Below are 17,354 nucleotides of genomic sequence, written 5' to 3'. Positions count from 1 at the left end.
GGTCTGGTGAATCTGTGGCTAGCTGCTCCAAATAGAGCTCTGCTCTGGGTACGAAAAGGGCTTTGCTGAGCTGTTCAGCAGTTCAGTCCATTGAATTGTAGGGTTCTCCTTTCTCTAAGATGTTTTTTATGCCTGTGTCTATGCTAGCTCTGGGGCTTGATTCAGAGGTTTGCATTCATGACTCCTGTTCACCTTTTTAGACTCAAGGCTGGTACTCTAATCACTTGAGCTACAGCTCCACTTCTGGCTTTTTGTTGCTTACGTTGGGGATAAGAGTCTCATAGACTTTCCTGCCTGGGCTGGCTTTGAACCTTCATCCTCAGAGCTCAGCCTCCTGAGTAGCTAGGGTTAAATGCATGAGCCACTAGCACCCAGCGTCTCTAAGACTCTGGAGAACATTTTCATACTAAGTGAGAAGATGGACCAAATTAGGAAATATAAAAACATATGATTTCATATTACCTACTATAACCAGTCTAAGTGTTACCTGGTGGACATGCTTTGTTCATTTCATTTCAATAGCGGATAGGAAATGACACAGAATTAGTATATAATTAAAAATATAAGTGTCTGCTTCTAAACGGTGTGGGAATATTTGCAAAACAATTTCCTCCAAGGTTGTTGAAATATCTCCTCTGCGACCATTACAATCCTCACTGGCTTAATAAACATTTCCTTTACAAACAAGGCAGTTTTAATTGATTATTTTTTAAATTTTAATTAATTAACTAATTTTCCATCACTGGGGATTGAACACAGAGCTCTGTAGCTCTGTGTCTGCTTCATGAGAGAACTCTACCACTGAGCCACATCCTCTGTCATTTTAGAATAATGGTAAAGCTTGTGCCTTAAGTCAAACTGAAGTCAGTATGATCCACTTAACCACCAAGGTGGCCCAAGGAAGTGTTAACATAGTGTGCCCTCCATTTTCCCAGCAGTAGATGAGGGTAATAATAATGAACTTCGTAGGAGAGTTGCATGTTAAATGCATGTGAATGCATGTTGAATGGTTAGGCAAAGCCTACCACACAGGTATGTAATTGTGCTCAGAATGATAGTATGTATAAACACCAGTATCAGACATTTCCCATGTTAGTGTTCCACTTACCTACTACCACAGGTTTTACCTGTAACTGAAGATAACAAAACCAAAGTAAATAAAGGCTGACATCCGCCTATTGTTGCTAATTGTGTGTCTTAAAGTTAACAGAATGAAATCTGGATTCACTTCCTTCTCTTCCCACTCCTCCCACCCCTCCTCCTCCCTTTCCCTCTCCCTTCCTCCTCCCCATCTCCCTCCCCTTCCTCCTTCTTCTTCCGTCCTGGGGATCGAACTCGGGACCTTACACTGGTGTTCAGCTTTTTTTTTTTTAATTTAATTTAATTTTATTTGTGAACATACTGTACAGAGGAGTTACAATTACATGGGCAGGATAATGCGTACATTTCTTACCAAGCATTGCAGCCTCCTCCTTTGTTTACCCTTCACATCCCTTCCCAGCCTCCCCCCTCTCCCCCAATCCCAATCCTTCTCCTCCCCCCCCCCCCCCCCCGTAAAGCTCGTTTTGGACATGACAACTTGTACTTCTCATTTTTGCAACAGGTCCGCCTGTATCCTTAAACAACTGGTTTTTCCCCATCTCCTCCACAAGTTATACTGACATCAAATATAGTGAAAGCAGGGGTTATACTGTGGGGGAGGGACATACAAAGCAACAAAGAGATAATCTTATAAGTGCGTTAGAAACACATGCATGAAAGAAAAAAAACATTAAAATACACATCTAAGGGTTCATTTTCCTGACATCACATTATCTGACCTTTTCCGCTTGACTCATACATATACTAGATATTACAAACAAGGGAAACCATGGGACCTATGTTTCTTTGGGCCTGGCTTACTTCACTTAATAAAGACTTCACATAGAACTCTCCTATGACCCAGCAATACCACTTTTGGGCATTTACCCAAATGTTTACAAACAAGACCACACTAAAGCTACCAGCACAACTATGTTTATTGCAGCATTATTTACCATAGCTAAGATATGGAACCAACCCAGATGCCCCTCAGTAGATGAATGGATCAAGAAAATGTGGTATATAGACACAATGGAATTCTATGCCTCCATCAGAAAGAATGACATTGCCCCATTTGTTAGGAAATGGAAAAACTTGGAAAAAATTATATTAAGTGAAATTATATTAAGTGGTGTTCAGCTTTTTAAAATGATTGTTGTTGTAAAGGTGATTTACAGATGTGTTCCAGTTACAGAAGTCAGGTAAAGAGTATATTTCTTTTTGGACAATGTCACCCCTTCCTCATGCTCTCTCTTAGTTTTTCCCTCCTGTCTTCACCTACTGTGCCCCTTTTACTCCCCGAAAAATAGATAAACGAACCAACAAGACAAAAAGAAAAGAAAAACCTCTTGTTTCCATTTCTGGGAGTTCATTTTCATAAGTCAATAAATATTATCTTAGATGCTGATGAGATGTAGCTTTTTCTTTTTTTTATCAAGGCTGGCACTCTACAACTTGAGCTTCGCTTCCAGCTCTTTGCTACTTAGTTGGAGATAAAAGTCTCTCAGAGTTATCTGCCTGGGCTTGCTTTAGGCCTCAGTGCCTAGATCTCAGCCTCTTTTTTTTTTTTGTCGGTCATGGGGCTTGAACTCTGGGCCTGGGTGCTGTCCCTCAGCTCTTCAGCTCAAGGCTAGCACTCTACCACTTGAGCTACAGTGCCACTTCCGGTTTTCTAGTGGTTTATTGGAGATAGGAGTCTCACGGTCTTTCCTGCCCGGGCTGGCTTTGAACGGCGATTCTCAGATCTCAGCCTCCTGAGTAGCTAGGATTACAGGCGTGAGCCACCGGCGCCCGGCTAGATCTCAGCCTCTTGAGCCACTAGTTCACAGCCTCCAACCTGAATTCTTTCAAGGAAGAGACTGGATGGTTATTATCATCTATGCCTCCAGAAATTCTGATTTTTTTTTTTAAAAACCATCCACTTGAAAGGACATGGGTTCTGTGTTGACATCTTCAGCCATTATTTTTGATATATGGCTCCTTCTAAAAGGTCTATCTCAGCATAACCAGCCTGCAGGCTGGTCACACTTTTGCTCTGTGGTCTTGCCAAGGGGAATTATTTATTTGGCACCAGCAATATGCCTTGTATTCAGTGGCAACTTGGTGATAATAATAGCTTAGGTTTATTTGGTTCTTTCTCTCCAAGGATCTGGAAGGACATCCAGAGAAACAGGGAAGGAAAAGCTGGCAGGTCATTCCTTCCAACTCATCATTTGGGCATCTTGAAGTGTAGATAGAAGAAAATGGCCCTGGAACTAGAGAGGGAGAAGAGAAAAGGTGGAGAAAGAAAGAAAAAAGGAAGAAGAGGCTGGGGGGCGGGGAACAATAAAAGCAAAGGAAGGGATCACATTCTTCAAAAAGAAATGTACACATCACCTGTACAGCTTGTACCACACCTTAATAACAACAATAAGTGTATTTAAAAATAGCAATAGAAGAGTTCCAATATTTTTGGTGCAGGGAAGCAAAAATTATCAAACAGTACTTGCTCAAGGGTTTTGGTCACATCAAGCTATGTCATTTTAATTTTCTCTGGGAGTCAAACTTCCCCCTCGATTTTCAATCGTATCCATTGCTGGCTTCACCCCAACCTGTGTAAATTCCCCCCACCCCTTCTTTTCTTCTCAACCTTTCCTGAGTTAGATCACCAATGCTCAGATTCCAGAAATCCTCATTTATCAAGAAGAACTTGTAGGGGACTCTAAAAGAATTCATTCATCCTGGTTTCAGGAGATGAAGTCTCAGCATTTAAGATGGAGTGAGTGACACCAAATTTGTGTTCACTCCAAGTGAACATCCTTTCTCGAACAGGAGAGATAAATCTCAGCTCCATGCTCCTTCCCATAAGCATCTTCAGGGCTGAGAAACAAGAGCTAGGGGACATTCCAAATGGTCAACCTGGAATGTTTTTGCTTCCTCAAATAGCTAATATTTGGGGAAGACTTATTAAGTATTATTCTCAAGACTCTGTGCACCTTTTTCCAAGTCCCTTCATAATTTTGAAAAAACAGATATTGTCTCCATGTTTAGGACAACATAAAACTCACAGCTGGGTGCTGGTGGTTCATACCTGTAATCCTAGCTACCAGGTGGCTGAGGTATCAGAATCACGGTTCAAAGCCTTCCCAGGCAGGAAAGACCGTGAGACTCTCATCTCCAGTTAAACACCAAAAATCTGGAAGCAGAGCTGTAGCTTCGTAATAGAGTGCTAGACGTAAGATAAAAAACGGAAGGAAGCCAGGTGCTGGTGGCTCACACCTGTAATCCTAGCTACTCAGGAGATCTGAGGATCATGGTTCAAAGCCAACCCAGGCAGGAAAGTCCATAAGACTCTTATCCCCAATAAACCACCAGAAAACGAAGTGGCGCTGTAGCTCAAGTGACAGAGCGCTCGCCTTGAGCTGAAATGCTGAGGGACAGCACCCAGGCCGAGTTCAAGCCCCACAACTGATTTAAAAAAAAAAGCTGAAGGACAGAGCCAAGGCTCTGAGTTCAAGTCCCAGGATTAGCGCAACAACAACAAAAACTCCTGGAAGTCAAATTGCTTTGTCCATGTTGGCATGACCTATAAATTACATCACATCCATCTGATTCTAGAATTTATTCTCTTTTCACTTCTTAACTGATGGAAGTTCCCTTCCTTTGATCAATACAAATACACACACATGAACATGCCAGTTCTGGGGTTTGAATTCAGGGCCTAGGCACTGTCATTGGGTTTTTTTTTTTCCCTCTCTAGGCTGACACTGTAATACCTGAGCCATAGATCCACTTCAATTTTTGTTTTTGTTATTGTTGTTTGGTTTTGGTTTTGGTTTTGGTGGTTAACTGGAAATAAGTCTCCTGCCTAGAGCTGGAAAGATCTTAGTCTCCTGAGTAGCTGGGATTATAGGTGTCAGCCACCAGCACCTGGATCTACTTGCTGTTAATTCCCAAGTCTTATCTGAACTCTCTTTTCCCTCTCTACCCAGGGCTGTCTACATTAAGACATCACACCAATCTGGTTCTTTAGGGTTCGATTGCCACAGAGTGCAGTTACTACACAGATACTATATCCTGAAATTCCTCCTGCTCTAAATTTAAGCTTTATAGTAGTTGATTATTTAGGATCTTAGTAGGCTAGGAATAGAAGGGACAAAGGAAGGCAATCCTTGTTTGTCATTGTGTGTTCCCTGTGAACTATTTATATGCTACATGATTTACCTATATTCATTCATTCCATCCAGATGAAATGCACATTTTGTGAAGGATGAACATGTTTTCTCCACATTCTATAAATTAATGTGTCAAAGTATATATCATTCCAGTCACTTAAATCTGCAAGACTTTGAAACAAGCTTTGCTTGTTTACTTTCTCTTTTTCTTCCTTTTCTTTCCTTCCTTTCTTCCTTCCTTCCCTCCTTCTTCCCTCCCTCTTTCTTCTTCCTTCCTCCCTCCCTCCCTCCCTCCTTTCCTTCTTTCCTTCCTTCCTTCCTTCCCTCCCTTCTATCTTTCTTTCCTCCCTTCCTTCCTTCCTTCCTTCCTTCCTTCCTTCCTTCCTTCCTTTCTTTCTTTCTTTCTTTCTTTCTTTCTCTTTCTTTTTCTTTCTCTGTTTTTCTGCATCTTTGTCTCCCCCTTTCCCTCCTTCCCACCCTCCCCCTCCCTCCCTTCTCTTCCCTTCCCTCCCTTCCCTTCCCTTCCTTTCCCTCCCTTCCTTCCTTCCTTCCTTCCTTCCTTCCTTCCTTCCTTCCTTTTCTTTCTTTCTTTTTTCTTTCTTCTTTCTTTCTTTCTTTCTTTCTTTCTTTCTTTCTTTCTTTCTTTCTTTCTTTCTCTTTCTTTTTCTTTCTCTGTTTTTCTGCCTCTTTGTCTCCCCCTTTCCCTCCTTCCCACCCTCCCCCCTCCCTCCCTTCTCTTCCCTTCCCTCCCTTCCCTTCCTTTCCCTCCCTTCCTTCCTTCCTTCCTTCCTTCCTTCCTTCCTTCCTTCCTTCCTTCCTTCCTTCCTTCCTTCCCTCTCTTTCTTTCTTGTTTCTTCCTGTCCCCCCAAAATGTGGGGTTCAGTAGTTCTGCTAAAAACCAGTAATCCTATTCTTTGTGCCTAGATGGTTTGATTTGCAACGAAGTTTTAGGTTCCACACAACTTCTGCATGCCAAATGCTGTCTAGAAACAGAAGATCAATTACTACTTAATGTATCCCTTGGTTACAAGGTCTTATTTAAATCTTTTGCCAGGGTTCTCACTTAGAAAATGGTTAGCCTACCTCTAAGGATTTCTCTGGTGCTGATCATTTGTGATTTTTAATTGTGAAAGCATAGTAATGTGGTTTTAAACTGTTACCAAGAAGGTTAGATTAAAAAGAAATTACCAATGGGCATTGGACCATAATTCAAGACAGAAACTACTGCTAGTAAGTTGGCATATAGAAAGATCCGTACTCTTTTTATTATTACGGTAAAATATATAACATTAGATTACCTCTGAATATATTTTATTTTTGAATTATCCAATTAAATTAAATTAAATTTTTTGTTGGTACCGGGGCTTGAATTCAGGGCCTGGACATTGTCTTTTTAGGTTTGTTTGTTGTTTGTTTTTTGGTTGAGGGTGGGACTCTACCACTGAAACCACAGCTCCACTTCTGGCTTTTGGTGGTTAATTGGGGATAAGAGTCTCATGGACTTTCTCGTCCAGGCTGGCTTTGAACCTCAGTCCTCAGATCTCCACCTCCTGAGTAGCTGAGATTACAGGCGTGAGTCGCAGGCACCTAGTAAGACAGTCCTGGTTTTAAGGCAAGAAAATCTTCAGTCCATTTTCTTCCCACATTTTTTTTCTTTCTACAATCTCATGGGTAGCGGGCAAGTCCTTCATCTTCATCAGCACAGTCTTCATAGCTGCCAAACAGAATAATGACACCAGTCTGAAGTCATTCTTTACCTGTGACTTCACATTTATTACTTTCCATCATCCTCTTCAATTATTATTTTAGCGCCACTTGACTTTAGTGTGATACAGATTTATAGTTTTTCCTCCATTTTCTCATAACAAGAATCAGATACGATCCTTTTCAATTAATATCAGCTAGTGAACAGATGGGTATTCAGGTAGCTCACACCTATAATGCTCACTACTCAGGAAGATAAATCCATGAGCCTCTTTATCTCCAGTTAACTGGCAAAAAGCAAGAAGTGGAAGTATGGCTCAGGTGGTAGAGCACCAGCCTTGAGCAATAAAGCTAAGCAAGAGCATAAGACCTTGAGTTCCAGGCCCAGTGCAGGTACAGTATATACATAAACATAATTATATATAATATAATCTATTATTATGTATAATATAGAATATATTATTTATAGCAGAGTATATTATATAGTATAATATATCATACATATAATAAAATATATGCATAATATATTATATAACACAATAGATAATACATATTATGCATATTGTATATAACAGTAATATGTTATATATGATACAATATATAATGTAATATAATATATAATACATATATAAAATATCTGTAATATGTAATATATAAAAATGGAATATATAACAGATATGATGTAATACATATATAAAATTAAATATATGTTTTATTTTATGTGACTTGTCAAGTACCTTCAATGGTCATTTATGAATCCAACCCCTCAAGAATAATGAGCATTTGATAATTATTAGGATCACAATCCCCAGAAATATTAGACAATCTTTTTTTTCTTTTTTTAATGTTTTTATTGTAAAAATAGTGTACAGAGGGGTTACAGTTACATGAGTAAGGTAATGAGTACATTTTCTATCGAGCATTGTTACCCCCTCCTTTGTTTCTCCCCTACCATCCCTCCCTTCCCCACCTCCCCAATTCCTCCCTCCCCACAAGCTGTAAAGTTCCTTTTCAACATAGCGTCTTGTGCATCTCATTGTTACAAAGGATCAACCTATATCCCTACTTAAGCATTTTGTTTTTTTCCCTTCCCCTCCCCAAAGAGAAATGTATATACAAGATGCAGGGCACCAACATCAAATACAGTGAAGACAGGGGTTATACTGTGGGGGAAGAACCTACAAAGAAAAAAATCATGTAATACATTATAAATACATTAAAAACAATAGCAAGAAAGAAAAAAATAGTTATGTCCCTATCTTGGGGTTCATTTCACTTAATATCATCTTTTTTAAAAATGTTTTTTATTGTGAAAATACTGTACAGAGGGGTTACAGTTATACGAGCAAGGAAATGAGTACATTTCTTATCAAGCATTGTTGCTTCCTCCTTTGTTTTTCCCCTACCATCCCTTCCCTCCCACCTCAACTACATTCCCCCATCCCCACCTAAGTTGTAAAGTTCTTTTTTCAACATAGTGTCTTGTACATCTCGTTGTTGCAATGGGTCCACCTGTATCCCTATTTAAACAATTTGTTTTTTCCCTTCCCATCCCCAAATTGTACCAACATAAAATACAGTGAAAACAGGGATTATACCGTGAGGGAGGGACATACAAGGCAACAAAGAAATCATCTTATAAATGTTAGAAACAATAGCAAGAAAGGAAAAAAAAACACTTGTATCCCTATTTTAGGGTTCATTTCACTTAACATCATCTTATCTGACCTTTTCTGCTTGTCCCAGACATAGGGAGGGCTTACTTCACTTAATATAATTTTTTCCAAGCCTTTCCATTTCTAACAAATGGGGCAATGTCATTCTTTCTGATGGAGGCATAGAATTCCATTGTGTAGATATACCACATTTTCTTGATCCATTCATCTACTGAGGGGCATCTGGGTTGGTTCCATATCTTAGCTATGGTAAATAATGCTGCAATAAACATAGTTGTGCTGGTAGCTTTAGTGTGGTCTTGTTTGTGATCATTCGGGTAAATGCCCAAAAGTGGTATTGCTGGGTTATAGGGGAGCTCTATGTGGAGTCTTTTGAGGAACCTCCATGCTACTTTCCAAAGTAGTTGAACAAGTTTACACAACCACCAACAATGCAGTAAGGTTCCCTTCTGTCCACATCTCCTCCAGCATCTGCTGTTATTAGAGTTCTTGATTATAGCCATTCTAACTGGGGTGAGGTGGAATCTCAATGTTGTTTTGATTTGCATTTCTTTTATGGCTAGAGAGTTTGAGCATTTCTTCATGTGTCTATTGGCCATTCTTTCCTCTTCAGAGAAGTTTCTCTGCAAGTCTTTAGCCCACTTATTTATCAGTTAGTTGATTCTTTGAGGATTTGTTGTTGAGGGATTTAATTTTTTGAGTTCCAGGTATATTTTAGATATGAGACCCTTGTCCGTTGTATGGCTAGTGAAGATCTTCTCCCAATCCGTGGGCTTTCTATTGATCTTGCTAGCTATGTCCTTTGCCATGCAGAAGCTCTGCAGCTTCATGCAATCCCATTTTAGACAATCATTTTAATTATATTACTTCCTTGCATTTGTTTTGTTTACTGATTTTACAAAGTCTTTTGGCACGAATTATCAGAGCAGTCCTGTGAGATAATGATTTATCTCTGTGATAGGCTCTTTACCCAATGTGGTCCACGTAGGTAACATTTCAGCCATCTCCTTTCTGAGAAATAGAATTATCTTTAATCATTTTCTTACTTTAGCACACCGAATCTCAAATATGCCTCCTCCTGTTCATAGAATCCGTGGGGTTAGAAAAAGTCGTTTCATGTCTGTTTTCCCTAAGTAGAACCTGAATGAGGGCCAGAGACAATCATGGTAGGGAACTAGATAGAAATTGAACAGCGAGGCTTGATCCCAAGTCTGAGCTTCTTGACTGAGTCTCTCCTTAGACTTTAGACCCCTGCACTGGCTCCTTGCCATTTGCTCTTCTGCCGAGTTGCAAATGGAAAAAAAAAATCCACTACCCACTACCCTGTCACTCTTTCCACATCCTAACCCCATTCTGTCACTCCGGCTGGCATGCTGGTGTCATGTGCTCTTTGCTAGGGGAAGAGAATTTGCAAGCTGCTAACCCCAAGATGCTTCTGAGAGAGTGACGCATTTGACCAAGTTCCAGAAGGAGACACGGTTTCCTGGCAAGGGCTGTATCTCCCAGGGGTCTGTCTGTTGAGAAAGATCACCCTGATTTCCATGCCAGTGTTTCTACATTTGTTTTATAACTGGCTCCATTTGAATGGACATTGGTGATGCTCAGAGATGCAAAACAGAAGAAAAATCAGTGTCATCAACATCCGAGAATGGTACTGAAGTAGGTCTTGAACTTTGTACACAGGGAGTGGGAAGGAATTCAACCAAAATCATGACACACATGGCTCAGAGGTCCAGAGTCAGCTCAGAACACAGAAGTTTTAGAAGAGACAAACATTTCCTTTCAGCGTTTTCCTTTTTCTTTATTTTTTTTTCATTTTGTCTTATTTATTTATTGACTGTCAGGGCCGGGGCTTGAACGCAGGGCCTCACACTTGCATTTGGCTTTTGCTATTTGAGGCTAATGATCTCTACCCCTTGAGCCACATTTCCACTTCTAGTCTTTTTGATGGTTAATTGGAGTTAAAACGCTCATGGATTTTTCTGCCTAGGTTGGCTTTTTTTTTTTTTTTTTTTTCCAGTTGTGGAGCCTGAACTCTGGGCCTGGGCGCTGTCCCTCAGCTCTTCAGCTCAAGGCTAGCGCTCTACCACTTGAGCCAAAGCGCCACTTCCGGCTTTTTTCTTTTTGCTTATATGGTGCTGAGGAATCGAACCCAGGGCCTCAGGCTTGCAAGGCAAGCACTCTACCACTGAGCCACCTTCCCAGCCCCTGCCTAGGTTGACTTTGAACTGTGATCCTCAGACCTCAGCTTCTTGAGTAGCTAGGATTATAAGCATGAGCCACCAGCACCTGGTATTTTTTTTCTTTTTTCTTTTTTTTTTTTTTTTTTTTTTTTTTTGCCAATCCTGGGGCTTGAACTCAGGGCCTGGATACTGTCCCTGAGCCTCTTTATGCTCAAAGTTAGTGCTGTACCATTTGCACCACAGTGCCACTTCTGGCTTTTTCTAAGTAGTTTATTGGTGATAAGAGTCACATTGACTTTCCTGCCCAGGCTGGCTTCAAATCATGAGCCTCAGATCTCAGCCTTCTGAGTAGCTGGGATTCCAAGTGTGAGCCACCAGCGCCTGACAATTTTGTTTTTAACTGACATATGACACGGTGACACATATAATAAATGATACATGATAATCGGTGCACTTCAGTGATGTAACTGATATATACAACGACCAAATCAGGGTAATTCGCATTTCTGTGTTTTTCATGGCCTTGTGTTCAAGGCCCTTGAACTATTCTAATGCTTCATATAAATACATAATAAGTTGCCCCAACTTGCAGTCAGTGTGCTGTGTGGTAGGACGCTTACTCTGCCTATCTGATTGAATTTACCATCAGACATTTTCCAATCCATGGCTCATGGGCCTCAACCATTGTCATAGTTACAAAGAACTGAAACTACAAAACTACCTCATTACCTTCTCTTTTTTCTTTCTCCTTTTCCTGACTGGAGGGACCTGGGTCTATCTTGTTTGTGATCATGTCTTCAGTGTGTAAGCCTGAAAGTCCGGCATAGAGTTCTCAATGGATATCTGCTGACTGAAGGAACACATACAGGAGATCACTTCCTTAATAAATTAATAAAGCAGCCAGGAATAGAGCTTGGATTAAAGGATGCTAGAGTGGCAGTCCCCTCGTGAACCAAATCCCTCCCTTCCCTATTTTATATTTGGGTTACAGAGTCTATAGTTCATAATGGCATGGGGTACATTGTTTATTTCATTCATGTTGTATGCAAAATGGCAAAAGGCCTCCTTGCTTATGGGGTTTGATGATACAAAGTGATTTAAAATTATATGTTATATTCAGGGCTGGAAGAAGATCGAGAGTGATCCAAAGCTGGGTCCAGCCTCTGGCTACACAGATATCTGACCCAGAGCCCTGGGGTTGGTTGACTTTCCCTCTACTCTTTTCCATCTCTGTCCTGCCTCTTTCTGTGCATGCTTGTCACCCTCTCCCTGTTCTCTTTTACCCAGGTACTCAGACACCGGGTTAGTTTTCCACATGAAGAACAGGAAGTTGCAGACACACATTCCGATCAACTAGTGAGTCCCAGGGTAGTGGACCTGATTTAAGTTCCTATTTCTACGTACATTATTGTTGTTGTTCTGGTACTGGGCCTTGAACTCTGGGCCTTGGGTTCCTCTTTGGCTTTTTGCTCCACTTCCAGCTTTTGCTAGTTAATTGGAGATTAGATTCCCTTGGATTTTTTTTTTGTCTTCCCAGGGTAGCTTTGAACTTGTGATCCTCAGATTTCAGTCTCCTGGGATCTGACTACAAATCTAGGATTACAGATGTGAACTACCATTGCCCGGCATCCTATTTCTACTTTCCAACAGAGATACAGAAGCATAGAATGCTGCTGGAAGAAAGCAACAAAACAGTTTTTAAATGATCATGTTATAACAATAGACATCTAAATGTCACCAATCCTGTGACAGTTGTTTTTCTAAGTATTTTATGCATATGAACGTAATACATTTTTACAAAGAACCCTGAGCGGTAAGCACTGTTATCTTTGTTGCCCAGAAAGTCAAGTTGATTCAGAGAGGCTAAAGACATTTTCCCAGAGTCACTTAACCAGTAAATAGTAGAGCAGGGCATTGAACCCAGACAGGCTGACTCTGGAGCTTTGCACTACATTAAGCAGAAAAGACTTTTCACAGAACGGTCCACTTCAGATGTGTTTTAAGTTCGTGTATGGAAGCCTGTTGTGTTTATTCTGAATGAGTCATCAGAGCAGAGCTGGAACCGGTGACTGTGGAGACATATCATTAAGAGACAGTGTCCGGTTGGCATGGTAATTCATATTGCAAACTTGAAAGCCTAGCACTTGGGGAGGTTGAGGCCATTCTGGGTAGCACAGTAAGTTCAAGGCTAGCCTGAGCTACAGAGAAAGACCTTATCTCAAAAATCCCTGGAGGACTGGGGCTGTAGCAGAGTCTCAGAGCACTTGTCTAGCATCTACAAAGCCCTGGGTTTGAGCCCCAACACAAGTATTTTGCAGCCAGGTATCAGTAGCTCAGGCTTGTAATCCCGGCTACTTAGGAGGCTTGAAATCTGTGGATTGTGGTTTGAAGCCAGTCTGGGCAAACGAATCCTCAAGACCCTTATCTCCAAAGAACCTGCCAAAAGAGCACTGGCCTTGAGTGGAAAAAGCCAAGCCAAAGTGTAAGATGTTGAGTGCAAGCCCCAGTACTGGCACAAAAATAATAACCAAATTTTGCAACCGTTCAGCAAGGGACAGACATGGCTGATCGCCTGCCATTAATGGTCATTCCTTCTTATGGACATGTTTCTGGTCCAGAGAACAGTGATTCCAGCTCCAAGACATGACTCACAGTAGGTTAATTAAAGGTGTTGCAAATCTGCCAGTGATTGGTCCAGGGATGGATATGCAGTTCTGTCCTGACCAATGAGAGCTGAGGGAATGTTTTCTGGGTTTGGAGAAGATTTCTACCTTGATTCAATGGGGAGAGATGCATTAAAAAAGCAATGTTTTTCTTCATCATTTTCTTCTCGCTCTTGATCATCTCCTAGGAGAAAATAATAACAAACATAATAAAAATAATAATCATAAATAATATAAAATATGTTAATATATAACTATAAAATGAAATAAAAAATAAAAATAATAAATATAAAAGCCTAATCAAACCATCACTTATGTCTTTCTTTCTCCCTCCCTCCCTCCCTCCCTTCCTTCCTCTCCTTCTTTCTCTCCCTTTCTCCACCTCTTTCTTATCTTCTTCCTTCTTGTCTTCCTTTCTCCCTCCCTTTCTTCCTCCTTCTTCCTTCATTCCTTTCATGCTGGAACTGGAAGCTTGAACTCAGGACTTGCTCTCTCACTGGTTTTTCTTTTGCTCAAGGCTAGCCCTCTACCCCTTGAGCCCTACCTCCACTCCTAGTTGCTGCTGGTTAATTGGTGAGAAGAGTCTCTGGACTGTCCTGCCCAGGCTGGTTTCAAACCATAATACTCAGATCTCAGGCTCCTGAGCAGCTTGGGTTACAGGCATGAGCCACCAGCACCTAGCCCCATCCTTGATTTCTAACAAGATGGGACAAAAAACCTTGATCCTTGGTGACTTTCAAAAAGCCACGGTCCAACCCATTGCCCCTTCCCTCCAGGCATCTTGGGAAGTGAGTTAAAATGTGCCTACGTATGCTCTTACTGTGATGTAACGCATTGTGATACATCTTACCTCCGAGGGTTATGAGTTCATAGCTCCTTGGAGACGCCCCCACACTACCTTCAGCCAGGACTTTCACACTCATAAGGGTGGGGACAGTGAAGGTCATTTCCAATTCTCCTGGTATCTAATTGCCTTCATCACACAAGTAATGGGTGACTCCCGAAGTCTGCTGTACTAAGCCAGGCCGACAGCCATCACTTGTGCTCTCAATATGAGTCACTTACAGTGTCAGGCTTTGGAAAGAAGCTGTGATGTCACAGTCCCCCCGCCTCCCCACCTAGTGACACAGCAATCAGGATGCAGCCAGAAATAGGGACGTGGAAGCCTCAGCCAGTGAATCTCCTGTGCTCAGACAGAAATAGCCACATCACCCTCAGCCCAGACACCAGGCTCCAGGAGATTTGTGGAGCCAAAATAGACTGGACATGTCATCACCTTTCCAGAATCCCCCATCTCCTCTTCCCCCAAACCTTGTGGGGACACCCAAGGTGAAACCTACACAGCCAGGGACATTAAGAAAGTGACAGAGACTCCATCGAGTTTTGGTTGCCAATGATAATAAGCTATGCATCAAAGAGGACCCTGAGCAAATGTCTGAAGGCAGCTTTGTGTTTGGCTCTTTCTGAGAGCCAAGGTTACCAAGAGTTCAGGACCATGGTCTGTTTCATTCTTGACTTCCCAGTGTTGCAGGCTGATGGGTATTACCTACCAATCCTTGCCCCAGAGGTTTTAGACCACCTCAGTTGTCTGCTTGGACCCAAGGAAGCTGCACACCTCTGGCAGTTCTGCTTGGAGCAACATCTGCATAAAATACTGACATATTGGTAATGACAGATAGCAACAGATATTATTTGTTGGGGCTCTTTAGGCAATCAGTTGATACGACTAACATTTCCCCCTGAGCCCTAAACCAATTAAAGAGAGAAAGAGACTGAGAGAGACTCTGTGTGTGTGTGTGTGTGTGTGTGTGTGTGTGTGTGTGTGTCTGTGTCTGTGTCTGTGTCTGTGTTAGAGAGAGAGAGAAAGCAAGATATCTGGTCTTCCAAGCCATGAAGGCTCCACTCTCATAATCCTGGCTACAAAGGAGACTGAGATCTGAAGGTTTGAAGCCAGCCTGGCTGTGAGACTCTTATCTCTAATAAACCAGTAGAAAGCCAGAAGTGGAGCTGTGGCTCAAGTAATAGAGCATCAGCCTTGAGCCAAAAAGTTAAAGGGCAGTGCCCAGGTCCTGAGTTCCAACTCTAGCATTGGCAAGTGTACACTCATGCGCACCCGAGCATGCATGCGTGTACACACACAAACACACACACACACACACACACACACACACACACACACAGATCTATTTCAGATGAGTGTTAGGGTGGAGAATTTGGCTTAAGAAAGAGGTGATCATGGATGCCTTAGATCTGCACCTAAAAATAAGGGGTGAGGGTACAATCCAGTGGTAAAATACTAGCCCCACAAGCATGAGGCCTTGGGTTTGATTGCAAGCAAACAAAAAATATCCCTAAACAGAATCACCAGTTCGTGCCCCTCTCAGATATCCATGCAAAGGGAAGAGGAAAGTCAGCTTAGAAGAGTCACCTGCACATCCATGTTTATGGAGATGCTCTTCCTAGTAGCTCAGATATGGAATCAGCTTTGGTACCTATGGGAAGATGAACAAACAAAATCATTGTGCTGTATATGTAGAATGGAATGTTTGTCATGGAGAATAGGGGAAGACTATCCTTTGCAGGAAGTGGAAATCATCATGCTAAGTAAAGTAAGTCAGATGCAGAAAGATGAGTACCTCATATATGGAAACTAAAAACAAGGGGAAAAACAGGTCAACTTGGAACTCGAATGCTGGTTATCAGGGTCAGAGGTCCAGTAATGGGCCAGGGGCAGGGGGCAGAGATAAGATGGAGCAATCCATACTAGAGGCTGGTGTGAATATCCTGTTGTGATACTTAAAGCTGGTTGAAATGAAGAAGACACTGAGGATGTTGAGGATCTTCATTCTTTCCATTATTTGTGTGGGGCTGGGGAGGGGGGTGGAGGGATGTACATGCGTGTACCAGTTCTGGGGCTTGAACTCTGTCTGGGCCTGAGTGCTGTTCCAGAGCTGCTTTGCTCAAGGCTAGTACCCTACCACTTGAACCACAGCTCCACTTCTGGCTTTTTGATGGTTCGTTGGAGATAAAGAGTCTCACAGCCTTTCCCGCCCAGGCTGGCTTTAAATCTCAATCCTCAGATCTCAGCTTCCTGAGTAGCTAGGATTACAGGCGTGCCACCAGTGCCTGAATCTATTAGTCTCTCTCTCCCTTTCTCTCTCTCTCTCTCTCTCTCTCTCTCTCTCTCTCTCTCTCTCTCTCTCTCTCTCTCTCTCTCTCCCTCTTTCTCTTTCTCTCTCTCCCTCTTTCTCTTTCTCTCTCTCTCTCTCTCTCTCTCTCTCTCTCTCTCTCTCTCTCTCTCTCTCTCTGTCTCTCTCTCTCAATCTCTGTAAGTACTGTTTGAGGCTGTGATTATTTTGTGATAAAGTTGTTTTTTGTCGACTCTCATGCCCTCATTTATCTGAATTATTTCAAGGATGATAAATTCAGCTTTGCATCTCAGCAATATCATTATTTCAAAGAAAATGCTCTGAAAATCTCCACCTAATGAAAAGAAAATGACGGAGTGCAGAAGCATTAACAAGGATTGGTTTTGTGTCATCCTTATATGCCAAGGGGGATAAAATAAACACATCAAATATTCTCATAGAGCTTACTGCGTACCTGGTATTGCTCTAAATGCTTGGAGGGTAAGAACTCATTTAGCTTTCATAAAAACCTGGAGTGGGCATCTTTTTTTCCCTTCCTTCCTTCCTTCTTTCTCTCTCTCTCTCTCTCTCTCTCTCTCTCTCTCTCTCTTTCTTTCTTTCTTTCATTCATTCTTTCTTTCTTTCTTTCACATTAAAACTTAAACATTTACTAAGTCTCAGAAGCATAAATTTGATTTTACATCAACTTTATTCTCAGAGCAACCTGTGTGAATTAAAGCCTCACATTGCCAACTGTTGTAGTAAT

General features: G+C 41.6%; 1 long non-coding RNA gene across 5 annotated transcripts in view; it reads right to left on the bottom strand.

Moving 5' to 3' along the window:
• Positions 1-14,224, bottom strand: part of LOC138827144 (uncharacterized) — a 32,886-nt gene extending 18,662 nt beyond the window's left edge. For 2 of the 5 annotated variants that reach the window (XR_011371993.1, XR_011371995.1), the window contains exons 1-3: positions 14,005-14,224; positions 13,569-13,644; positions 11,527-11,647 (exon numbers count right to left, since the gene is read on the bottom strand). This is a non-coding gene — a long non-coding RNA (uncharacterized lncRNA). Of the gene's footprint in view, positions 1-6,667; positions 6,949-7,952; positions 8,117-11,526; positions 11,648-13,568; positions 13,645-13,842; positions 13,929-14,004 lie in introns of those variants that run through there. The other 3 variants (XR_011371996.1, XR_011371994.1, XR_011371997.1) reach the window with 3 other exon arrangements.
• Positions 14,225-17,354: the final 3,130 nt, after the last annotated feature.

This window comes from Dipodomys merriami, unplaced genomic scaffold, assembly GCF_024711535.1.
Source record: "Dipodomys merriami isolate MVZ:Mamm:240054 unplaced genomic scaffold, mDipMer1.0.p SCAF_151, whole genome shotgun sequence".
Classification (NCBI taxonomy): Eukaryota; Metazoa; Chordata; class Mammalia; order Rodentia; family Heteromyidae; genus Dipodomys; species Dipodomys merriami.
The sequence above is the reverse complement of the archived record's forward strand: the minus strand, read 5'-3'. Positions and strand labels throughout refer to the sequence as shown.